The 27,404-nt window shown below is 37.9% G+C and overlaps 1 protein-coding gene across 2 annotated transcripts in view; it reads right to left on the bottom strand.

The window, feature by feature from the left end:
• Positions 1–27,404, bottom strand: part of nkain2 (sodium/potassium transporting ATPase interacting 2) — a gene marked incomplete at its 3' end in the record, with an annotated part of 246,288 nt that overhangs the window by 45,585 nt on the left and 173,299 nt on the right. The gene's annotated exons all lie outside the window — the stretch shown is intronic.

The raw sequence follows: 27,404 nt of genomic DNA, 5'->3' as shown, positions 1-27,404 counted from the left end.
ACAACACAGACCTTCATAGACTACAGTGCTACAGAAAGCATATTAGTGATATGCCGCACCAAACCTGCCATGGCAAGAGAGGAGCGAATGAAGAAATCACACCTCTATGAACTCTCCAATGTAAAGAATGGAGACTGGAAAGAAATCAATTTCATTCCACCCACAGTAAAGGCCTTTTTCTTGAGATGGATATTATATTGTATGTAAGGAGTCTGACAGCAGGCTCTTTGCTATTTAGATTTTTTTTCTTTAAAGCTGCAGTCCATAACTTTTTGCGCTCTAGCGGTTAATAAACAGAACTGCATGCGTCTTGTGGAAGAACATTGAAGTCAGAGCTACTTCTCTCTGTTTATGTCTATGGCGAGTCACGCAGAGACTGTGCTCCTCCGCAGCGGTTCCTACCAGACCAGTCTGAAATAGTCCTAATATAAACACTTATAAGTGTACCATAATGATTCAGGGTAAGACAAAAACACGGTTTGGAAAATTGATTCATGTTGTACATTCTCATTATATAATTTTTGTAAATCATGAACGCGGACAGCAGCTTTAAAGGGTAACTCAACCCCAGTTCAGAGCCTAACTCCACCCACTGGCAATATTTGAAAAATGCTGGAAAAGTGGGCAGAGCCCAGCAGAGACAGAGGGGAAGAACCGAGGGCGGGGCTGAAGGCGTGCACCTGAGACCCGCAAGGACGGATTGATTGACAGCTGTCAGACTCGCAAAGTTGGAGAATGACTGGAAGTGACGCCAGTAGCTTTGCAACAGAGCGGTCATTCAAAGTAGAGGACTTTTCTCCCCACCTTCACCTGAAGTGGAGGGGGGTGAATTGTTTGTAGACACAGGGCCAGAGCCTTATCAATTCAAGCCGCTGGCTCAAACTGCGTTAACTCCCGATGCCGACGATGCTAGCAGAGCAGCAGCGCAAGAGAGAATGAACAGTGTTGTTCGTTACCACGGCAACCACTTGCAGGGCAGGGTTTGAAACTGTGTCTCATGTATGAAAAGTATCTGTACACATGACGGACGGCAAAAATATTGCAAGAAAAGCCTGATGTGTTCTGACAACTGCATTATTTAACCAAAATGTCTTCATTAAAATGTTAATAGCAAGTGTCAAGTGAGTTTCATTCGTAATGTTTCTACTTCATGTAACATGAGAGTTCATACTGGAGTGAAGCCACTCTCATCATGTGATTGGGTAAAACATTTCTTAGGGCATGGTGAGCTCGTGCCAGGGGCGCGGATAGTGAGCCGTTGGAAGAACCATCATACGTCACGATGACCTACAACGTCCAATAGGAAAATTCAACTGCAGTAGCCACCGTTTAACCTTAAGAGGGCAGCACTCAGACGGTTTTACACCATATATTGTAAAATTAAAACACTTTATACTCAAATGTCAAAACATTTACTCAAATCAATGAACAGCACTAATAAAGCCCCAGTCTTGCAGATCATTAACTAAAAAAAGTTGGTTTAGGGTTTAGTTACCCTTTAATAACAAATGTGATTCACATAGCCATGTGTTTCTTTTACAACGAATCTCACAAATGCATATCTAGATAATATTTTACCCCAAAATTATGAGGAAAAAAATTAAACCAACTTATTTGTTATTTTTTAATTAATCAACATAATAATAATCAACCAATTGGAGGAGGGGGATAATTAAAGAACTACACACTTCGCTTTTAATGCATTATATTACAGTAATGAGAATCCTCAGTGAGAATAATTAGAATTCCAAACAAATGAAAAAGAAGAAAATCATCACAAGGAAAAACATCTGGATGATAATTTGGTGGTAAAATGTGTTTTTAATGTAAATGGTCATAATGCATTGGAAACCAAATGAAACAAAACAACCTTACACGGTTTGGAGATGCCTCATTTTTAACTATTTTCTAGTGAATTTGGGGCGAAATATGTAAGAGAAAATCCATGAACTCGACCCATTAAATATTTAATATAATATAATATCTGAGATTAATAAATAGGCAAGATGCTTTATTCCTACTATGAGCGATTTATGCATTTCAACTCTGGTTTCTTTAATTTTTACTGGCTTCTGCAGAGCTGCTTTTCCTTCACTTGATGCTAATTCATATCGTGGCCCTGAGCTCCCAGCTCCATTGTGCCTAGATTGATTGTCTGCTGTAAAAGCCGACTCTCCAAGTAAAGAGCATAATTGCTCTTTGTTTACAGTAATGAATTCAGACATCTCATTGATCTTGACAAAATAATGTTTGAATACCTGCTCTGCCTATACCGGCTGCCAAGAGTGCCAAAGGCCTGGAGCGCGATGGTGCACACTTGCTTCGCATTTCCGCTTTTGCACTCTGCAAAGTGACAAAAGCGCCGCCAGGAGTGATGCTGTTGAGTTGTGACTCAATACCGAATGGCATAGAACACACAAATCATAAAGGCAGCCTTATGAGCTTGTTCAGACAGCTGAAGGAAGCAGGAGGAAGAATTTGCACACTGAATAAGACACACGACATAACGCTTGGCAGACCTCGCGGCCTCCTGACGTGTTAGTGCTCATATTTTATAAGGAAAAGATGGGTGGTGGGCAGGTGTCCAGCTGAGATCGAGAGGTCAGGCTTCGCTTGGAGCAAAGCTGCAACGACTCTCAGATAATTGCTTCAGTGACCTCCCGAAGGCCTCCATCAGTAATGGCAATTTTATAACACACCAGAGATATTTCCTTGCCTGCTAGAGTATAACTGGGTAAGTGAAAGGTTCTATCCTGACAAACAGAGGAACAGACAAAAGGATTTAGAGCTGAAGCCCTCAGGTGGTGGGGTTGCTTGATATTAGATGACGAGGCTACTGGAAGGTACAGAGATGTGATTGCTTGGATCAAATAGTCAGATGGGCTCCAACACATAAAAAAAAAAAAAAAAAAAAAAACCTTGCAAGTGATTCCAGTAAATAAAACGCTTGTTTGTTTTGACAGGGTTTTGGAATAATCTCTCGATGTCTTAACAGACGTAACAGAAAAAAACTGCCTACCAATAACAATGACAGACAGTTAATTTGGTTTAAGTCTTGCTTGGTTTGAGTTCAGCCACTTATACCATGCGGTATATGTGTTGACCATTGATCTCGTCCAGACTCTGTGGTGTGTGTGATCTTATAGTTCTCTCTTATAGTCATTAATCTTTCAGAGTGGATGAGATAAGCCAAGCATTTGACCAATTATCTTTCTTGCTGGCTTTCTCTCTCAGTCCTGGTTGTAAAAACTGCATTGTTAATCCTTTTGACCTTTTATTCAAAAATTGAAAAAATTCTAACCTTTCATTGAAGTAAAAAAAAAATGAAAATGGGTGGAAAACTCATGAATGTTTTTTTCTCTAATTCACATTGGCCACAAATAATGGCACCTTGTTATTCCATACTTTTTGCAGCCTCATTTTGCCAAGATAACAGCTCTGAGTTTGGAGAACACCTGACTAGAGATCAGAGACCATTCCTCCATACAGAATCTCTCCAGATCCTTCAGTTTCCCATGTCCACATTGATTCGCTCTCCTCTTCGGTTTTCTAGGGTTCAGGTCAGGGACTGGAAAGGCCATGGCAGAAGCTTCATTTTGTGATCAGTGACTAATGTTTGTGTTGATTTTGTTGAGTTTGTTTTGGATCATTGTCCTGATGGAAGATCCAAACAAGGCAAATTTAAAGATTTCTAGGAGAGGCTGTCAAGTTCAGATTTTTTATCTGAGGGTATTTGACAGAATCCATGAGTCCATGCATCTGAACAAGATGTTTAGGACCTCCACCAGAAAAACAGGTCCACAGCAGTAAAGATCTATTTAATTGTACACATGGGGTACTTCTATATCCCTGGATGCAACAAACCCATCTTAAGTGTTTGCTGCCAAAAGGTCTTTTTTAGTTTAATCTAACCATAGAACCCGTTCCGTTTGAAGTTCCAGTCGTGTCTAGCAACTGAATATGCAGTTTGTTTTTGGAAGAGAGCAGACAACTTGTGGCTTTCTGACCCCATGACTCAACTGTTTCCTGCAATTCTTCAGCTGTGATCGTTGGAGAGTCTTTGACCACTTGGACTATCCTGCTCACCATGCATTAAGACGATATATACACATGAAGATTTCATTTGCAAAAAACAATAAATGACATGTTAAAAAAAACCGAACTGACTGCCGTTATTCTCCACATATAGCACTCTCTGAACCCTAAACACATTTTGTCACAAAAGCTGGTATTGTCCACTGTCAAGGCATCGCGAGTTCATGTTTTACAGTAGAAACTGACAAGCACCCTTATTGTTTGTGAACACAAGCCGATAAGACCTTTTTAGCGAATCAGCGCACAGTATTCCAGTCAGGTGACAAGGCTGCCAGTCACTTCGAAAAGACTAAAAGTGGTCAAGGATTTATAATTTTGGCTCCTGCAACTCCTTGTGCACCATACGCGTCTTACATGCAGAACCCTTGGTTGTCCTTATGCGTTGCGTTTGTGTGTTTGTGAGAGTGAGCATGCTTCTGTGTATGTGTGTGCCAACGTGTGTTTTAAATGCAATTACTTGGTTTAGTGAACATGAAATGTGGAGTTATCTGCTTTTGATAAAAAACTAACTTTTAATATATAAAAAACATAATTTCAATTAACTTTAATTTTGTAAGTTACTGTATTTTTTGTAGTTATTATTCCTTAATCAAAACAACTCAACTGCAGTTTGATTGATATTACTTGGAATGCACAGTAAAAAAACATGATTTATGAAAATGAAGAAAAACGGAGTTATCTGTTTTTGCAAAGGAACTCTTCACATGTCCTCCTCTATATGCAGATTCATAATGTTTCCTGTTCATTGGAACTTCTTAATTATTTCCGCGATGGTTTTCAATGCTTTAGCTATTTTCCTACAGCCATTTTCAATTTTGTAAAGCTCAACAATCTTTTGCTGCACATCATAACTATATTCTTTGGTTTTACTCATTGTGATGGATGATTAAACACATTTGGCCTTTGTGTTTCCTCATATTTATACTCTTGTGGAATAAGAAGTCATGGCTGGACAATAGTCACCCTGGTATGCTGAACATTGTAAATATGAAGGGGAATATACTTCAGGAGATGTTTTACATATTAGAATTTCTAGGGGTACCAATAATTGTGTAATAGAGAAAAACATTTATTTCACAATGCTTATTCCCCCACGTTCATTTGTTTTACTTTTTGAAGCGTTCATTTTTTGTCATATTTTGAATGAAATACCAAAAGCATAAACAATGCAGACTTATTTTCACAGCCGCCCTTGATCATATTTACCAAGGGTGCCAATAATTCTGACCACGACTGTAAACAACTAGCTCTGCTCAGCTGACTCTTGTCAACTTCTTCCTTGTGTGGTGTGTGATGTTTGAGTAATAGGGCTCTGCTATTCAGCATTGGTAGCCGATTTCTCTGACTTATCAGATGAGATGCTCGGCCACGTCAGCCGCGCTGGCGATATCAGACCTCCTGTCACTCAACCGCGGCCTGCATCGTTACTCACTCCACCAGAGTGATGGAGAAAATAGCAAGACAAGAAAGAGAATGAAAGGGGTCAACAAATGGATAAAAAGAAACAAAAATAGACTTTGAATAAGATCACCAGGGAGTACGGCCTAGTGTTGACATTTACGAGAGCTGATGGCAATCGCCTGCTGCACTGGCATCTGCCAAGCTGATGATTTGCCGTGCACAACTCATCCTCGCCACCAAATTAAGTCTTGAATCGAAATTGGCTATGGCAATAGGTTTCCACAGAGGTCTTGAGGGATTGGTCTGTAATGAGGTCGATTGATTTTCTTTTCCTCCCGGGTGTTATGTTTTGTCAAAACAGTTACCTATTCTTCTTTAGGCGCTCCATAAATCTTCTTGGACTGACAGCTTAAGAAAGGTTATTGTTGTTGTTTCAATATAAATGCAAAGGAATGGTCACATCTGCATAATAGCTAATGGGAGATGGATTAATCCATTTTTAAATGCCTTTTTAGAGAGTTTTAACATGAAAGAGGGGTCAAAATGAGTGATCTGGATTCACTAGAGTGAGACTAGTTTAACCTTTTTCCATGTTGAAAAAGTTCCCATTATAAAGTACATTATAAATAAATAAGTAAAAAAAAAAAAAAAAAAAAAAAAAATTATATATATATATATATATATATATATATATATATATATATATATATATATATATATATATATATATATATATATATATATATATATATATATATATATATATATATATACATATATACCAAGTCGGTACTGAAATTTAAAAAATTGTGACGCTACCAGTGTTTCCCTCTAGCATTTTGAGTGCTGTATATAACACCTCTCATAAACACCTTTGATTGGCCATCATATTCACACGCTCAATATATATGTCTCTGATTGGCCATTGTGTTCAGCGGATCCCTAATATACCCGCTGATAGACGGACCTGCTGATAGACGTCTGCTTTCAAACGCTCCCGTGTGTATCTGTGAAAGCTATTTACAATATGTTTTTATATATGTTGAGCACGTGAACACACTGGCCAATCAGAGGCATATATGTTGAGCTTGTGAACATGATGGCCAATAAGAGGTGTTTATGAATCCATTCAACAATGCTCAAAATGCTAGAGGGAAATGCTGGTACAGTCACACTTGGTACAGAAGTCTGTACTTTTGACAACATTAAGATTGAACACGTTAATTAGATTAATTAGTTACGGTAAATATATATATATATATATATTAACGCATATAACACACTTGTTACATTTCATACAGTTGATTGATGAAGAATATGACGCAGGGCAACAACTTGTGTGTGATGAAGGCGAGATAGAATGGCAATAAAATTCAAGGTACGGGGCAAAAATGGCCGTTTTACGCGTTTTTACACTGGGCACATTTGTTGTGGTCCCTGTAAGAGTGTGATTGTTCCCACCGGTGCTCAAATACACTTGCAGGCTCACTCTTGCTCGAATCCAAGGTAAATCATCAACACTATCATCCCTTAGATGTGTTTTATTGAACTAAATACATAATCTGATAAAGCGTAGGTTACTTTTCTTGCGCACCCGAACTTTGTCCGAGTTGCTTTCACATTCACGTGAATCACATTTCACATTCAGTTTGAGCGCAAGTTGCGCAACCGAACGTTGCTGGAGAATTTGTTTCCGTCGTCATCTATTTGCATGTATCGCATGACAAATAATTAACTGGCCTTGAAGCTTTCGTAAAATGTAAAAATAAAACACCCACAACTGTATATGGTACCATAATGTGTGAAATTCTGGAGGGAACGTTGGACTGCGTAGCATTGGGATGTAATGACGTGTGCCATAAATCAATCTATGTTTTATAACATGTAAAACAGGAACATGAACAGAATATTCTAAAAGCAACTCATGTAAACACCTTAATCAGAATATTGTCTCAGATTAAGGTCAATAATTAGCCACCTACTGGCAGTTTCTTATTTAGAATATCATTTCATATTTCCATATTAATAAAAACAAACATTAAAGGTATAATTTACCCAAAAAATATTTCTTTCTGAAGCTACTTTTTGTAATTTCTATTAGATTTTTACACAATAATGACTTGATTGATCTTTTGGGAGTAATTTCTCAGCCAAATTTGATGTACGATTAATTTGCGATTAGATTAAAATGTGATTTTAATCGCCACATTGTGTAATAGATTAGATTGAAAAAAATTATCACTTGACAGCCCTAATATATATATATATATTACATTAATTACAATAAACACTAATACAAAAAATAAAAATAAACAAGTTAGTAAATAAATAAATAAAACATTCTACCAGAGGACTTGGAATGAATGGATCAGAATGGTTTAGTAGACACCCAATAACTGAGTACTCAATTAGTGAGTACTTTTTTTTTAATCTCTATTATTATGTAGCTGCTGTGCTTTGAAAGGGGTGAATTTAGAAGCAAAACTTCCCAGAGAGGCTTTTACTGTCAGTATGCTACAAGTAACCCTCTTTGCATCTGCTTTGAAGCCCCTCTTCTGCACTCAAAGCAGATAAATAAACCCTCAATAATTTTCAGGTCAATTACTGTAGGGCTTCAAATATTTTTTTAATTTTTGGTCTATCATCATGTTCTATAAACGTTGCATTTTTAAGTTAAAAACACATCTCAAGCTCCTTTTTATTCTGTCCAGCTGTTTTTAAACCCAAGAACATCGCTAACAAGATAAGTCTGATCGGTGTCTTAACACCGTACTTTGCACATTCTCACACTGGACCCTGCTCGCTTTATTTCAGGAAAAAAGCCATGTCAGAGTTTGAAAAATTGCATTTGAGCACATAATCCTTTTATCCTTTCTGCAATGATTGCATTCAATTTGATTCAGTGTTTGTCTTTTCCCATTTGATGGGACACGTATTTTCCTCACGAACCTGGCACTCACCTTTCCTTCATTTTCTTGTCATTGTCACAAATAGCTCAGAACAATAGGTATCGAAATAAACAGTGGAAGGAGAGAAACGTCTAGGTTCAGCTGTAAAAATGAATGTGTGAGCGTGAGATCCCAATAAGTCATCCTGAGAATGCAGAAAGCAAGCAGTATTAAACCGGCTACACTGAGGAAGTTGAGCAAGTATCGCCCTCCATGCATCTTAAGAGACGGCGCACAGGGAGAATTGTTAGCACACAGGGGGTTATGCAAATTCGAACACTCAATCAACAGGCTTAATACAAAAAAGGTACATCAAACCCAGAAAAGTGGGATAATTAATAAGGCAAATATAATGCAAACAACTTTAAGAGGGGTATAAGAATGTGAGGAAATCTCATCAAGTAAGCTCATTAATTTAATGTCGCCGTTAATAGAACCTGGGATCAAAACTCCTCACTAAACAATTACATACTAATTAAGGCTATATATTCACAATATATTTGTGAAGATCTTGCTGCTAATATAAAAAATTAAGCAACATTATTTGCTTTTTATGAGGACATTAAGCTACTTATGTGTGTTTCTAATTTAAACTTTAGAAGTCGCAAAAACAGGATCGGATAATTTTCAAATGAGTTCAAACTGACTATTTAAAGGGGACCTATTATGCCCCTTTTTACAAGATGTAAAATAAGTCTCAGGTGTCCCCAGTTTCAGTGTGAAGTTTCAGCTAAAAATACCCCACAGATCATCTATTATATCATAAATTATTATTATTACTTTTATATTATTATCAAATCATTTATTTTTATATCATAAATGCCCATTTTTGAGTAGAAGGAAAAACATGCTTTTTTCGTGCATGCATCTTTAAATGCAAATGAGCTGCTGCTTCCCACCTGCTTTCCAGGAGTGGGCGGAGCCTGTACAGCTCATGCCTCCGATGCTCTGCCAAAAACCAAAAAAAAAAAACTAACAAAACATCTTTTTGGTTTTGATTATCATCTCTATCGCGGCCACGCTCACGTGACATTGCAGTTCTTCATCATCAAAATGTATTATCTGCATGCATTTTAAAGCCATAAGTTTACATTTCTGCTATGGTTTTCTGAGCGTACACACCCGAAGCATGTGCACAGAAAGCTGGCCGTCAGATGGTGCATCCCGTGAGTATTAAACTAAGGGTGTATTCACGCTTGTAGTTCGGTTCGCTTGGTTTGTTAAAAAAAAAAACACACAAAAAATGTAGGTCCGTTTAGCGTTCACTGTGGCATTTTTAACACCGAACCTAAAGATACCAAACCTAAAGGCGTAGGGATACAGTCACAACCTGATTGGTCGGCTTTTATGACGTATATTTTGAGACTGAACTTACCGAACATCCAAAACAATGCTGTGTGCTGGGCTAAATGCGCTCGTTGAATGTGCGTAGCCTACATACAGTATGATGGAATTCGTGAAGGACTTGTGAAGAGCTTATAAAATGTGTAAAGGAGTCAAAAAAGCGTCAGGAATCCCTCGGTCACACAGACAAGCGAAGAGACGCGGTTCTGATGCCTGTACCGAACTGTGATGGCAACATCGCGATTATGTCGGGAAAAAAAAGACTTACTTGAATACTGCTCTGAAATGCTCTGGCGAGGAGATAAACATGGCAGACTGTGTACAGCCAAGGGGGTAATCCAGCACCAGGAAAGCGTACCATCCATGGGGGCAGCCATTGCTAACCAAGCCATCACCTGCTGTTAGCATTCCATTGACTCCCATTCATTTTGGCGTCACTTTGACAGCGAATAACTTTACATCTGAGGCATTTAAAGACTCCATTTGACCATTGTTTATTTCTAAAGAAACACGACAATGTATAAAAGGCTCCATTACCTTGTATCTTACACTATCGCCCCGTAGAAGCCGTTTTTGTAAAAATAGGCTAACGATTGCGTCATAACCACGTGACTCTGTCGCACAGTAGAGAAATTACCGTGTAGACAGGAGGAGAAGCTCACAGGCAATCTTTTATTGTCTATGAGGCAATCGGGGAGACGTGGAGGCATAAAGTCCGTTAAAGTCAAGGAAGAAGGATGGGGAGAAGCCCATAGAGAGCCAAAAGCAACGGGACAAAATATTTCAACAACGTGATTCAGATTTCACTTTGCACTACTACTAGAAGATTTACAACTGTCAAGACAGGTTGCTCACGTCACATCTACGTCGTCAAGCTCAGTCTGAGGCTGCGCAAGTGAGTGCTTCTAATTGACTTCACTTTTTCCCATTGAAGTCTATGGGGTCACTGTGTCCATTTCTTTTCTGTCTATGTGTACAGCTCATTCAGGGCGGGGGCAGAGTCAGTGGGCAGAGTCCGTCAGCAGTTGTGGGCGGGGCCTAAGCATATGTGACGTCACATTGCATAGAAACTGCAAACGATAAAAAAAAAAGGAGTGGGTAGATTTGTACTATTATAGGGTGGTTGTGTACACACTGCCAACACACATTTATGTTCAAACAAATTTTACATAATAGGTCCACTCTAAATGAATCAAAAGATTCAGTTGCATCACTTATATTTACAGCGGGGTCCGTGTGGCATTTATCATGTATTGAAATGTTTTAGTAAAAACATAGGCAGATAATATTGCAGTTTAATACTAAATAATGCCTCTTAGATCTAGTCTTGCAGAGCATAAAGATAACCCTAGCATCAATAAGATGATGCACTGTAATTAAACAAGGCTTGATTGATTATATGTGTCAATGAACATGTTCTCAGAAGCTCATCAGTACAGCTGTTAATTGAGGCTTTCATTAAATTGTCTGACTGGACTCACGGCTACGGCTGCCTGTTGAGGACGGCGCAGGTTTGGGACAAGTATAATAACGAAAAGGATGTGACTCAAAATCACCAGCTGTCAGAAGACAGCATAAGTCCTATAAACCCGGCATGACCCAGTCATCTTAGTAGAGGCCTGTTATAGTCCTCTGCATGAGAACAGAGACTGAGGCTTGACACAAACAGGGACTAGCTGAGATTTCTGTTAGCATATGTCATGCCGCACTGTCGTGACAGCTGATGTGGAGGCAACCACAAGGGATGAGAATACACCCAGTGCCCACATAGAATAAATTATCATGATGTGAAATTTTCATAGTCCACATGCTTAAGCTGCCTGAAGCTGCTCACTATCATTACTGTAAAGTCTCTGTAACGGAGATGGCGTTTAATATTTTAAACAGCATGCAAAATGAATAAAAAGCAATTGCTTGAGATACTAAAGCTCCGATCATTGCAGCTCCTAGTGAGCTGACTTACTGCCTACCCTCTGAAGCATACTAACCATAAAAGAAGGCTGCAACTTTGTTAAATGGTCACGAAAGACCATTGGCTGATGGGGAACCCCTACATGAGCGGTGACTTCTTCAACCAGTATGCTGGCGCGTCATGTCACAAAACACGGCTGATGCAGATACGTAACTTTGGATGGGTTTATTATAAGAGAGACTCTATAGTATTAGATACTCAGTTGCTTACTCTTATGACACATAGCAACACAGCTAAAACTATTCTTAATATGTTGAACATTTTATTGAAACTCAAAAGTAGCCTACATTTAGCTGTTGAGACCTGCCTTCACAAGCACCCGTAAGAGATGCGATTGTGATGTTTTGAGTTGAGTCACGCGAGACGCGCGAAAGGGTCGTTTGCAAAATATTTATTTTTGTAATTCCACTAGCTGTCACTTGTGTCGCAGAAACTACATACCAGTAGTTTTATAAAAATTATTCTATAAAAATTATTTCAGTTATGACTTTTTTTTTCATTCAATTTAGTCTATTTATTTCTGTATCAAATACAATCGAGATTTTTCTGCTTTTGGTGATCAATTTCCGGACAGCATGAAATCCCCCATATGCCAGCAAACCAATGAGAACGCGGGACAATGATGACGATACATAACAACAGAGCGAAGGTGCCAAAGCTGTTGGGAATCCGCTTACCCGAAAATAGAGGCCCGACCATTTTATCGGTCTGACGATTTTATCGGCCGATATGAGCCTGTTGCAGATATATTGACATCCGCGTATATGCCGCAGATAGCCACCGATATGATCATTTTTCCCCCCAGAACATATAATGCAGATAAAATGCTAGTAAATGTAATTACATGTATGTAGTTTTTCCAGCAGAGCACGCTCCATTGTTTGCTACTGGCGACCCAGGTCACTGTAGTGACTCCAGCCAACCCTTTCACGTCAGTAAGGAGGTCTCTTGTTCAGGCAGCAGCAGTCAAACGGTGTCTTCACGACTCAGAGTCAAGCGTTGTTTTAACGGTAAGTTAGTAACTAGTTCTGTGAAATACATAACTTACTGTAAAGTAGTAGGCTGCACGATGTATCGTTTTAGCATCGATATGGCGATGTGCGCATCCACAATAGTCACATCGCAGGATGTGTGATGTGAAGTATAGGGATTGTAGTTGATCCATGATTTGTACGGCGCAGCTGCAGCCCGGTTCACAACACATGTGATTTGCGTATTAATTGCAAAGTTTAACCATCATAGAATGAAAGTTTATCATTTGCCCTAACCCTAACCTATCGCGCTGTTATCTGTGCACACACCCAGAGTCGCGTTGACAGCACGTGAATGGCCAATTTAGTTCTCTTGTCCGTCTCTGGGAGTATCCTCGTGAACACAGTTGGTTATGTGTTGTATTCATTTTGGATATGATGAAGTTTATTGTTAAATTTCTGAAATACCCTGCCTCCATTACATATCTTTGTTGCATCATTATAAGTGTTTGATCACCACATATACACACACACACATATATATATACATATATATATATATATATATATATATATATATATATATATATATATATATATATATATATATATATATATATATATATATATATATACTGTATATATATTTATATATATTCTGGGAAAGTGGGAAACTAATGGGAAAGGGTCCAATGTCCAAACTTTTGACAGGTACTGTACTATAATATACACAAAGTATATTGGACGATATATTGATATGGGACTTTTTTATGCCCTAATATCGGTATAGGCCCCCCAAAAACCCATATCGGTTGGCTCTACCCGAAACCCTCCGTAACTGGCAGATTTGAAGAAAATTTGCGTAGTTTGGCAAATAAATATGTTACGTATCACCAAAATGTTATCAAGTTAAGCTTTATGGCACACCTCAAACTAAAGAATTTATAGTAATTTATAATATTAATACTAATCTGCGAGACCACGAATGGCTTGGGTATGCAGAGCATTCACAGCTTATATGGAGCGCACGCCCCTCCCCCCTCAGTTGAAATCGTGTTCAATGGTCTTGTGTGACCATTTATATATATTAGGGGTGTAAAGGTACATGTGTTCATCCTGAACCATCATGGTACCTCCAGGGGGTTAAATTTCGCTAGGTGGAACAAACTATAATTTGCACTACTGTCTGTTTAAAATAAATGAAAAGAAACTTAGCATTGGGGATTTGTTGCTTTTATCTGTCGTACCAAACTCATAAGTAAGCCTTACAGGTTTGGAACGACATGACGGTAAGAAAATGATGACAGAATTTTTTTTTTTTGGTGTACTGCCTCTTTAATTCAAATTTAAAAATTGATTTGTATTGTAATCTATTGATTTCTTAATGAAATTCCAAATGGCACATAACCCTGAAACAAGAGCAGGTCTTTTGACTAGACTGTCTGTGGGAAGCCCTTCTGGTTACACAGTCTGCTCATAGTCAGGCAGATCCCAGGGCTGTGTGACATCAGTGCTGCTCTGGTGTGCTGGACACAGCTCATTTACTGATGCATCCATGCATACAAGAGCCCCCCACTCGCCCCTTCATATCTGTGTCTGTGTGAAAGAGACAGAGTCAGAGAGAGAGAGAGAGAGAGAGAGAGAGAGAGAGAGAGCAGAGGTTTGACCAACTGGCTGCCAACACTCTCTCCTTCTCTCTCACTGTGAAGGAGAAATCTGCCCAGGAACAGTTCCCAACGGCCCAGAGGTGGACTCTCGAAAATGAATATGAGCCAGACATTCAGCTAAACCTCACAAAGGACTTCTGTGGAGAATGTCAGTTTGACGTATGCTTTTTCAGTACATTTGCGTTGCGTATGGCAAAAGGGTTTTGTTTCAGGTGAGTCCTATTTTCTGCATATGACACGAGCGGGGACAAGGGAGCCTCCTTCTCCTTTGTCTACACGATGGTGGATAGCAACACAACAGACCTCACGAGTACTCAGGGCAGGAGGTGAGCGAGAGAGCATTAATCACAGATGAGAAGTGTTATCCCACCATCGGTGCTCTCTTCCCCTCTTTTCCTCTCTCTCTTTCCCACAATGCACTCACTGCAAGCAGCAGCAGATACAAGTGTGTACTTCCCAAGCACCTGAGGAAATTAACACACTCTCCTCTAAAGGACCTCCAAAGTTGCTTTGTGTCTGCAGAAGGGTTATTCAGAAATAAGTTTGAAGTCCACTGTGGCATATTTCACATGAGGGCTGTCATATAAAATGGCTATGGATTTAGCCATGGGCTCAAAGAAGAATCTTCTAAAAGATAACAACCTGACCATGCACAATGCAAAAAAGTGGCAAGCGACAACATTTTTCTTTTATATACATAGCTGTATTAAAACTGACATAAAACGGCATTTGCAACCAATTTTACCTTAATATAACGGCAAGTTATAATATGGTATGGACATTATGGACAATTCTAATATAGTTTACCCCCCCCCACACACACACACACTTTTTTTTCACCATTTATTGTTATTCCATGCCTTTATGACTTTCTATCTTCTGTGGAACTCAAAAGAAGATATTTTGAAGAATGTTTCAACTGTTTTTGTCCATACAATGAATTGACCTTCATTATATGAACACAATATCTTCTTTTGAGTTCCGCAGACAAAGAAATTCTTAAAGCGTAACTTCAGTGATTTAGCATTAGGCTTTGTATCAGTAGAAACCCGGTAGTATATTCAAATTATGGTACTTTCCCCCTTCATATCCCCCTGAGACGAGAGAATGATGCATTTTATTTCTGGAAAAATTCCTCCGATGACGCAAATATCTGAGGATTTTTTGGCCAGAGGCCACAAGACTTCAGCCACTAGATGGAGCTGTTCCGTATCTTATCAACCCCCCCATAGGAGAGAGATCTCACGCACAGAATGACATTGACACATTGACATGGACGACCGCACGGACATTCATAACGGAGCAATGCAGAGCAAAGTGAGTGTTTCAACTTTTCAATGAATTCCTGTGATAGTTTAGCTTCCATATGCGATCAGAAAACGTGCCAGACTGGCGCTTAACGTTACCTCAGCTCTGCTCAGCTCTTAGTGATGAATGAAATCTGACACTGCTGCGTCTGTGCCGTGACTTTCGTTCGGCTCACTCACACTTTATTGAAAAGACACGTTCAGTTTTTAATTGTAGGGTTTATTCTCTAACTGAACGAAATGATTGTATTACTATGAAGATCAAAATGACGGTGTACGAAGTGGCCTCGTAGGGCAGCGAAGCAAGTGCATTCTGGGAGTTGTTGTCTTTCATCCACATGAGACAAAAATACATTTTCTGTCTTTTCTCACTCTAGAAGGTACCAAATTCAAAAATAAGTTCACATTTCTACTACATAAATGACCCAGTTTAAATACAAAGCTTAATGCTAAATCACTGAAGTAACACTTTAAAGGGATAGTTCACCAAAAATCGATGGGTTTGTGTAAGAAAAATATCCATATTTAACATTTTAAAGTAAAATATCTAGATCCGCCAGACCGCCTTCCATATTCAACTTACGAAGAAAGTGTAACGCCTCACGTATACGTCATAATCGCAGCCAGCTTTTTCCGTAAATTGAATGCGGAATATTTTTTTTTCCTATTTTAATATAGTGGTATGGTAAAGCTACTGCTGATTGGCTGCTCAAGAAACATTTCTTATTATCAATGTTGAAAACAGCCTTGCTGCTTAATATTTTTAGTGGAACCTTTGATACATTTTTTATTTGATGAATATTAAGTTAAAATTTTGTAACATTTTAAATGCCTCCAATGTCTGACCCCAAACTTTTGAACAATAGTGTAAATGAACGGCTAAAAAAAAATTTCTTTAATATGCAGAAATTATGTTTTTTAAAGAATGTACATGATAATTTATAGAACACAGCTAACATATACATATAATTCTGCATAACACCTGCTTTCTGCAGAAATAAGCGTGTTAATTGCACCAGGCATTTATAAATAAAGTGCATTCTGTAATCCGCTTCATTTGCATAAAAAGAGGCGTGTCTGCACGAATAGAATGACAAATGACTTAATGACTTCATTTAAATACGTATGCTAGTGCATAAACCACCTGGTCAAGTTGAAATGCAGGTGATAATTGCATATTATCCACAATTTTTCCCACCGAAATATCATTCTAAATTGGTGAATTCGCCCACAGAGTGCAAGAGGAAGATGAGGAGAGCAAGAGAACCTGGGATTATCACAAAGCGATCGTTGTACGATTCCGATATTAGCTCACACCACGGGCCTTTCATTATCATACAACTCTACTTAATTACTTTCAGACTGACGCTCCCTTACTGTGTAATGATGCATGCAGCCTTACTAATGTCTGAGATGCTTGTAAATGAATGGTCGAAGGCTCCACATCCATTTCGGCTGGAAGAGAAACCTAATTAGCTGAAGGTGCCGCACTGTTGCTCTGACGCGGGAAAACAATGGGACCAAAGGCGCATCTCAGAGCCTGCTGCAGGTGCCGTTCGGAAAAAAAGAAGAAGCACGAAGTGGCGGGCTAGCAGGGAAATGACAGCACTCCCTCCCAGATGCCTCCTCTGTAATCCATATAATTATCTCTGTGTGTGAAGATCGAGCTGTCATTACTGTAGTTCACATCAACGCCCTTTCAACAAGCCACATCCATCTCCATATTACTGAATCGAATTAACCTCCAGGTTATTTTCATTAATAAATATGAGATAAGAAATTATTACTTGGACACTTTGTGTTCTGTCAAATGACTGTGTTTTAGTCAAAGAGAAGACGAGCAAAATTTGCTGATCAATTGTGCTCTTGTCAGCTAGATAAAACGTGAAGTGCGGAGAGGGAGCGAGAGAGCGCTTGTCTCCATAGTTAACCGATCAAAGAGGCACTTATTCGCTTTAGGAGAAAATAATGAACGAGTCAATTTTTCAACACTCCGATTCCTATGTGGGGAACAAAGACCACTGTTATGTATCTGGAAGCTTGCGGGGATGATTGAAAATGTTGTCTATGCATCCAGACACAACTGGGGAGGGTCTGAAACGTAAAGAAACACGTCGGCAGAACAGCACAGTCATATATTTCTAGCTCAAATTACGAATTTCTTCTCTGAGATGTTGTTCCAAACAAAGATGCTTCCAGAGAAAACAGTATGAATGAGCATCTGAGGTCACTTGGTTGCATAAACAAGCGGCAAGACAAAGACTGTTGCAACACTGCAGATAAAGACTGGGCCCTGATAGTCTTGACAAATGATTTTAATTCTTGTTGAAACATTACTGTATGTAAAGGGAAATTGTACAAACTGTACACATACACTCTAAAAAAAAAAAGGTTCTATATGGCACCAAAAATGGTTCTTGGCTCGTAATCATAGGGGAACCTTTTTTAGTGCTATATAGCACCAATTTTGCTTATTTTTGCGGTTCTTAAGAGGTGCTTTATAGCACCTTAGTCAAAGAACCGGTGAAGAACCTCTGAAGAACCGCTGAAGAACCACTGAAGCACCAAAATTGGTGCTATATAGCACTAAAAAAGGTTCCCCAATGATCACGAGCCAAGAACCATTTTTGGTGCCATATAGAACCAGTAATATACACAACTAGGGCTTTTGCTCACCAGCCACTGTGGCTGTGGTTTTCCAAAGTTACTAGCCACTCAGCATTTTCACTGGCCAAAATTATGTTGTTGGCTATATGTAAAGGACCACTGTACACACCCAAATCAGGTCTACATGAAATGTGTAACATGACAGGTCATCGAATAGGTCTATTTAGCTCTGGTAAGGTTGTGTGTGATGCTCCTTAATCTAGACAGAGAAACACTAACAATTGCTTGTCGGAGAAAAATTAGATTTTTTGGTGTAAATATAATTTATTCCTCAAGCAATATTCTCATCAGTGTTCAATCAGCTATGAAACATTGTAATCTAGCATATTTTGTGTATGAGCCCATACAGTAGCCTAGTGAAATACATACTTAAAGGATTAGTTCACTTCAAAACGAAAATTCCCTGCTATTTTACTCACCCCCATTTCATCCAAGATGTCTTTCTTTCTTCAGTCGGAGGAAAACATTCCAGGATTTTTCTCCACATAATGCATTTCTATGGCAACCAACAGTTGAAGGTCCAAATTAATGCAATTTCAAAGGGCTCTGCGTGATCCCAGCTGAGGAATAGGGTCTTATCTAGCGAAAATGATCAGTCATTTTCCCCCAAAAAAAAAAAATTGTATATACTTTTTAACCTAAATTGCTCATCTTGCGCTGCTCTGCAGCTCGCCACGGATTACGTAATCACATCGGAAAGGTCACACTAGACGTAGGCATAAGTACCGCTCCCGTGTTTACTAAGCGCACGTGCGAAGGCTAATACCTCTGAAGCCATTCAAAGCCCTTTGAAACTGCATTGATTTGGACTTTCAACCCATTGGTTGCCATAGAAGTGTATTATGTGGAGAAAAATCCTGGAAAAATCCTCAGAAAACGTCATTTATATTTGACTGAAGAAAGAAAGACACGAACACCTTGGATGAGATGGGAGTGAGTAAAATATTGAAGTGAACTAATCCTTTAATGTGATTTAACAGTTTATTTGATTTAATTACAAAAATATATAAAAGGTGTGCATCATACCTGACATAGATTAACACTTTACAGTTGGTTTTACGACTGTAAGTCATTCTTTTCAAATGCTATTGAGGTTAGAAACGTGTATACCAATGTCGTATGCAACTTTAGAGACGGTTTCTAAATTCATTAATATCGACTTTAAAGTCAAGCCGACTTTAGGCCAGTCACATCAGATTATGTGACTGGCTGTGATATTTGGAGATTCAAAAGATTTACGTTTCAGACCCTCCCCAGTTATGTCTGGATGTATAGACAACATTTTCAATCATCCTCATATGGTTCTACTGTGAAATTATTTCTGCTGCTGAAATAGAACAAAAACATTCAATCATCGTATGATGAATGAATCTCCTGCGTATATTGCACATTTATCTCTGCTCTGTTGTTTATGATGAGAGTGCAGATTTTCAGTGAGTCAAGTCAAGTCAACTTTATTTATATAGCGCTTTTAACAATGCAGATTGTTTCAAAGCAGCTTTACAGTGTTAAACAGCAAAATAATGCAACAGAATTTTATTCAGCTGTATAGCCATTCCGGAGAAACCGGTGATGTCCTCAGTTCATTTCAATTATCATACAGTGACAGTGTGGGCTTTAGATCAGTAATTAGATCAGTAATTTTGTTTATATGGTTAATTTAGTTTAATAATTAGATTTATTTGGATATTTAGTTGAAAAATTTTGAGTCCCCAACTGAGCAAGCCAAGCCAGAGGCAACAGTGGCAAGGAAACCAAAACCCCATCAGGTGACCTAATGGAGAAAAATAAACCTTGGGAGAAACCAGGCCAGTGAGAGTGTGCTCTGAACAAAACTCTGGCGTTCCAGCGATGACTAATCTGAACACCTCTGATTATTAGACATTGCATTCATAAGCTCAACAGAATCACGTGTGATTGGTTATAATACGCAACACGATTATAACAGATTCCATTTTGGGAAGACTATAATAAAATTCACAGCGCCAAAGTGGCTAATGGGAGTGACCTGCAAATGGCATGTCAAGCCCTGTACACAACCATTCAAAAGTTTAAGGGTCAGCATGTTATTTATTTGTATTTTTTTTATTTACTTTTATTCAGATAGGAGGTATTAAATTGACTAAAAGTGAAAGTAAAGTCATTTATAATATTTTAAATAAATTCAGTTTTTTGAAGAATCTTCAAAAAAATGTATCATTGTTTCCAGAAAATATTAAGCATTGATAATAAAAATAAATTTTTCTTGAGCACCAAATCAGCATATTAGAATGATTTCTGAAGGATCCTGTGACACTGAAGACTGGAGTAATGGTGCTGAAAAATGTAACTTTGCCATCACAGGAATAAATTACATTTTAATATATTTTAAAATAGAAAACAGTTTTAAATTGTAATAATAAGTCACAATATTACTATATTTTTGAGCCAACAAACACAGCCTATGTGAAGTTACTGACCCCAAACTTTTACATAGTAGTGTATATTTTTTGTTTTGGCTGATGAATGATAAATGGTTGATATTAGAATTGAATACTTTTTTTTGTCCAAAAAAGTAAAAAATAAAACACTATAAATTAAACTCTATTGTTCTAAATACTAGTACAAGTCAATTCAGGCATCACAAAAGTACAGCATGAAAAGGGATTTTCATAGTGAGCCTTCACAAAAGTAGTATAAATGAAATATGGGAAATGAGCATGACTGATAAAATGTCCAATATTGGAGATTATATATTCAATACTGGTCAATACTGATACATTAAAGCTACACTGTGTGATATTTCCCCCCATCTAGCAGTGAAAAGGTATATGACCATTCAGTGAATATACCGTTTCTGTTCCTCTCAATTCGATTTCGTTTTAACTCCTACGGTGGCCGATTTAGTCCAAGATTAACATGGCTTCCAGTTCGACCTCGTCCACATTCGACACGGTGCCATTGAGTGTTAAAACGCGAAAGGCGAAGCTTGAATTTACGGGTATGTCCCTCTTTGGCTAATGTACTTTCAAGATGGAGGGGCAACATGGCGACCGGCATTCGAACCCCTCACCCGTATGTATTTTCAATGGCATATTATAAACTTACGATAATACTTAATTACTTGAAAGAAGTAAATATACATTAATGAGCACATATATTTTTGAAAGAACTAAGTGTTTTTAGCTAAGAATAAACTAAAAAAGTTACACAGTGTAGCTTTAAAAAACGAATAAATGCCCGTATGGTACAGCTATATCATTCACCCCTATATTGTACACTACTGAACCAACATGTTCCATTAAAAATGAGAAACAAAGAAACTTAAATAAACTTGGACCTTCAAGAAACTTGGAGCAATAAACCTAGCTCGTCTCAGCTAGGTGGGTTCAAGAAATGACCCAAACAGTGGCTCTCCGCAGGGACACCATGAACAAAATGCTTGTAATAAACTTCAGGCCTTGATATTGTTTTACACTCCTTTGGAACGGTCTGAGTAGCCAGCGGTGGGACTCAACTCAGCACTTTGCTGACACAGACATATGTCTTGTCCCTTTCGATGCTTCAGAGAGAGCTTAATTCAATCATTGTCTTATTGATCCTGGCCTACTGTAACAGTTTCTGTGTTTAGAAGACTAAGCATTATTGAACATGCAATGACTTCAACAGTTTCCTACATAATATCTGACAGCCCCTAACAATATTTCTTATTCCACATGAAAGCGTGTGACCCATAGGAAGGAAAAATCACTAATGAGATCTCTTTAATATTTCCTAGACAGCAATGCAATTAAATGAAGGGCAAATGGTGACTTTCTCGAGCTTTTATTATGAAATAAAAATCATTTCTCATTAAATTTGAGCTTTGACATTCACATTCATTCTATAGCTCTAAACTCTTTCTGTATGTCAACAACTGTCCTGTTTCATTTGTTATAAAATTCTTAGCAAACCATTTTTGATTTCTCTGAATGTTCCCAGATTGGACACCACAACGTTCAATAGTGTACAATAGATTAAAGGTGCTTTTTTCGGAGACAAGCAAAGTAATTTTACAAGAACATACTATTTGAGTCTTTCTACTCCAAAATGTCATGTTTAATTCAATGTGTCACTTGCGTTTTCTTTGTAATTATCTGTGAGATTTACTAGCAATTTCTGAATTTTTTTCAGGTTTAGAGAATGTACCCCTAAAATAAAAGATATGTATTCAGATGAGCTGTATGGCAGTCTGAAAAAGTACTTTCTCATATTGTGCACTACTTCATAAGGTACAGCTAAAAGAAAACTGCTAGCGAAATCCCTCACGTTTACAGTCAGGGGTGAAGCTCCTTTAGGAAGCAGGTGTGCTTCAATATTGTCATTTCCACAGCGCCACATTCAGATCTGTTTCATCAACACACATGCCTAATTACATGGAATGTGTGAAGTCATTATAAAACATCTCAGCAGCCTTGGGATTCTCTCATACTTAAGCAATCTAACAGAGCTTCAGCTCTGTAATTACGAAAAAAAATGAAACAGGGATTTTTTATGTCTACCTATGTGGGTGTATAGCCCCGCCCCCAAACTGCACATAGCTTCCTGCAGTAGAATAGAGATCACACCATCAATAAGGGAATAGCGGTGCCTACTTTCCTCTCTGGAGAAGGGGCACCTAAAAGCAACTAAAAGGTCCCACCAGGCGCTCTGACAAGCAGCTGCCTTTCTCCTCCGCAATTCGCTATATAATATCTCAACAGGAACATCAGTCGTAACAGAGGAAGGTCTATAAATATCGGGGCGAATGGAGCCGATACCTGCCTGTGCTCTGTTACAGCTCTTTATGAGACACCGGTGGGCACCATTAAACTTACTGACCCCTGACATCACGGCTGATAAGGCATACCAGTCTCACGTACAGCAAAAGTCACGCATGTTGAGCAAAATTGTTCACAAATGTTGTCTTTGATTCAAATGTGCAGTGCATTTTGGTAGTTGCCAAATAAGATTGGAAGCATATATATTTGTATTGGTAACTGTGACATTCCTCTAGAAATTCATCTAAAACTATTAAAAAAAAGCTTTTGCTCATTTTTAATAATATTAATAACAACAACAATACTAATACATTTGTAATCATTGTAATTATTAAATAATTATTATGTTTTGAATAATTAGAAATATATATATATATATATATATATATATATATATATATATATATATATATATATATATATATATATATATATATATATATATATATATATATATATATATATAAACTGCATTATATTACTATAAATAAATAAAACATTTGAATATAATAATAGTAATACTATACATTTACTATTTTTATTGTATAGCATCTTTAATACTTTAAATGTAGATAATACATTTCTGTAATTATGACCTTTAATGAGCTCATATTAATTAAGAGAGTGCATGGACTATTTGTACAATTTGTATAAAAATTAATTTGTCACTGCAGGACTAATAAAAATGAAGGAGTGAAGGCAATAATGTTTAAATGATGAATTCATTAAGAGACTAGATTAAATTAATATATTCATTTAGAATTATCCAGATTAAATATGTATATTTCATGAGCTAAAAGGAGGTCAAAAGGTGAAAAACTTGAAAAACTGTGGGGGGACACAAATGGTGGCCAATTACAGGATTTATATTTTCGCTTATACTGTATGGAATAATAAGGGGAAATACAACATTTTTAACCTAAATTCTCTATGTTGATAACAATGGTCACCATTTGTCCAGATTTTCACAATTTATGACCACGATTTAGCTCATTAAGTAGAAATATTGAATGTGTCTCTCAAATAAAAACTGTAAAAAATGTAGACTATATGTATAACAATTACACAAGAATTAGATAAAAAGTCCTGTCATATTGCACAATACTGCAGTTGCTACTTGAAATTTCATGTCAACTACCCATTTAACATCTGCAAATGATACCTTTCCAAGTGTAACATAATATTTATGAAAAGTAAGCTCTGATATTACTGCTTCACATTTTTTCCTTGCCCCTGCGGCCTTGGTTACATCAAGAGAAAACAAATATCTTTTTGTTAGAAATCGAAAGGATATTACAGTTAGAATATGAAAACAAACAAAATAAAGTGCACTGATGAATCATGCAGTAAATAGGGTCAATTTTGATTTCATGTTGCGTTGGAAAAAAAAACATGTTTGAAATTAGATTTCACTGTATGAGAATGAAAGCCGAGGGAGAGTATCGTACAAGCTTGTAATCAGAGAATTGCTGTATCCACATTGGAGGGGGTTCACTTCACTATTGCATTAGAGACACTGATTGTGGAGGGGGGGGGTAGAAGCAGGTGTCGCAGGTAATGGAAGAGATAAAGAATAAAGACTCGAAAGAAGGCCGCGTGCTGAGCTCCTATTAACAACCCGCATTCAAGCAATATCAGCACTGGAGCTCGGCCAAACTGCTCAATGCCTCTCATATTCTGAAGCATTTCCTGAACTGTTATATTCAGACTTGGAGTAATCAACCGGTTTTCTTTTAAACAGACAAAAACAAATGTACTGCACCGACGACTGCCAAATTTTCCACACTCTAAAGCAGAGCTTCTCATCCGTGGAAACAGTCAATTATATATTTTAGCTGTCATTGTACACTAATGTTTAATTGCAGAATTCCACGATCGACCAATCAGAAGAGAGGGGTGTAACAATACACTTGTGTCACTATTCGATACAAAACGCGATACTGAACTCACGATACGAATCGCAATGTTTTAAGCCAAAATAAAGAGTATTTTTATTATTATTATTAAAATATTATTATTATTATTATTATTTTTATTGTATTATTATCAGGACCCACAAATATTGCCCCATTGCATTATTCAACATTATATTCAACATTATATATAGTCATTTAATGTAGTAATGTCACTGAAACTTGTAGACTTTCACTCGCACTTTCAATGCAGGCATTGGATCTCTTAAAGGTCAGGGTAAGTGGTATTTCAAAACTGCTTTAGAAAAGTGTCTCGGGCCGAGTACCAAAACAAACTTATAGCCAATCAGCAGTAAGGGGCTTGTCTACTGTCATTATTCAAAAGACATGACACAGGGCGACGACAGAAAGAGAGAGATGGCAGATAAAAAAAAACAAATGTGGAAGATCAGGCAAGAAGATCAGGCAAGAAGTAGGACCCGTGTAAATATCGGATCAGCTTTCCAGCACTGGAGAGAACTCAAGGAGCGAAGGCCGAGGTTGCTTTATTTCTTCTCGATAGGCGAGTAACATTGATTTTGTTTTGTTTCACAGAACTAATATATGCTGGGTTTTGCTTGAATATGCTCATGTGTCATGTTTGCTTGCTTGTCCATTTGCAATCGTATTGTCGTTCACTTCAGTGATGATAAAGACCCATTCATTTCCACACCGTATAAGCCTGGAGCGTCTAAACCTCCTCGCTGTCTGTTTCAAGCGCCAGCTCCCAGAGTGTGTCCGATAAGTAAGATAATATACTCCTAATATATGTGACCTGATCCAGCAAAATGAGTCACAGTGACCCACATTTCTAAATTGTTTGAATTTTTATTTTTGAATGTCTGTTCTTTGAAATTAGCTAAAAAAAGAAACATTTATTTTTTCAAGTATTATGTATCTTAAAATAGAACGTTGCGACTTCCGACTCATTTCGCCAGAACGGGTAACATATGTTTGCTTTTACTGAATCATGACATCATACCCTCAGCTGGCTGGCACAGCAGATTCCACCATAGGCGTTGCCTGGGTTACGTATGTGTGGGGCGGAGCTATCAAAATAGGGGCGTGTTTGTTTTGGTAATTTGAAATCATCGGTTACCAGAAAGTACTTATCCCACCTTTAAGCCGCGCACACACAAACTCTACTGGTGCTCGCTATGTCCTGCCTCTCCCGCTATTAATGCACTATAGACTAAATCGGTGTTGTGTCATAGCTGGGGGCGTGACGTGGGGGCGGAGTCGGCGTGGGGGAAAACAGTCCATTCCCCACAATGTAAATGCATGGGGCTAACCCAGTTTAGCCGGTGTAGAATCATTTTTGCCGCTCGACAGAGCAAGCTATATAGAAAAACTGAGCCATATTGGGTCAGATTGTCCGTACAGTATCTGTGACTGATAAACGACCCAACGGAATCAATGGCCAGAGGTGTCATTTTCTCATCAAAATGCATGCTGCTCCGCCGAACCCCATATAGGTAGGCTATGACATGCCAACTTCATAAATCACAGAGTTTTTCGATTAAGACGTTAATTCAGTGTTCCTGAATTTAATGGATTAAAAGTATGCATTACATACATTTAACGTTTTAAAATGATCATAAAACGTGTCTTGTGCTATGAAATTGACATTTCAGAGTCACAATATTATTAGAATTATGATAATAGCGGCGTTTTTTTATTAATATCAAAAGTGATGTGAAGTGTGTGATTTATGAAGTAGCCAACCTATTATGTCATGTAATAGCCTATTTGAGGGAGCAGCTGCATTTTGACGAGAAAATGTACAAGTTTTGTACATATAATGTGACTATCAGCTTGAAGCACAAGCATGAGCCCAGCCCTTCCCATCATGAAATAAAGAAGACTTTTGAATGTTTTGTACATTAATAACCTCATGCATTATGTGGCTATGTGATCGCTCATCGTGAAAAACTGCTTTAACGATAAATCCCGTTACAAATATGACTTTATTGCCGTTTTGTTCAACAAAGTTTTGCCATTGCAATTAATGAAATCTCTTTTTTAATCTTTACAATAATACCAGCATCATGTAGTGCAAATGTTTAATTGTAATGGACGTATTGAACAGGCTTTCGGAATTGACGAACAGCTTCGTCTGTTTATTTAGCAGTATAAAACTTCAGATCAGGGTTTTTTAACTTACTAGAGGTGCAAAACGGCACATGGCAACTTTTCGGGACTGCACCAAGCAAAAATCAATCCTAATCATTACAAAGAGTAAAGATAAAGCGCCTAACAAGGTCTACGTGCATTCATTCTAATGGCTTGTTTTCCCCACACG

The sequence above is a fragment of the Gobio gobio genome (genome assembly GCF_949357685.1).
Source record: "Gobio gobio genome assembly, chromosome: 12".
In the NCBI taxonomy this organism is placed as follows: domain Eukaryota; kingdom Metazoa; phylum Chordata; class Actinopteri; order Cypriniformes; family Gobionidae; genus Gobio; species Gobio gobio.
The sequence above is the reverse complement of the archived record's forward strand: the minus strand, read 5'-3'. Positions and strand labels throughout refer to the sequence as shown.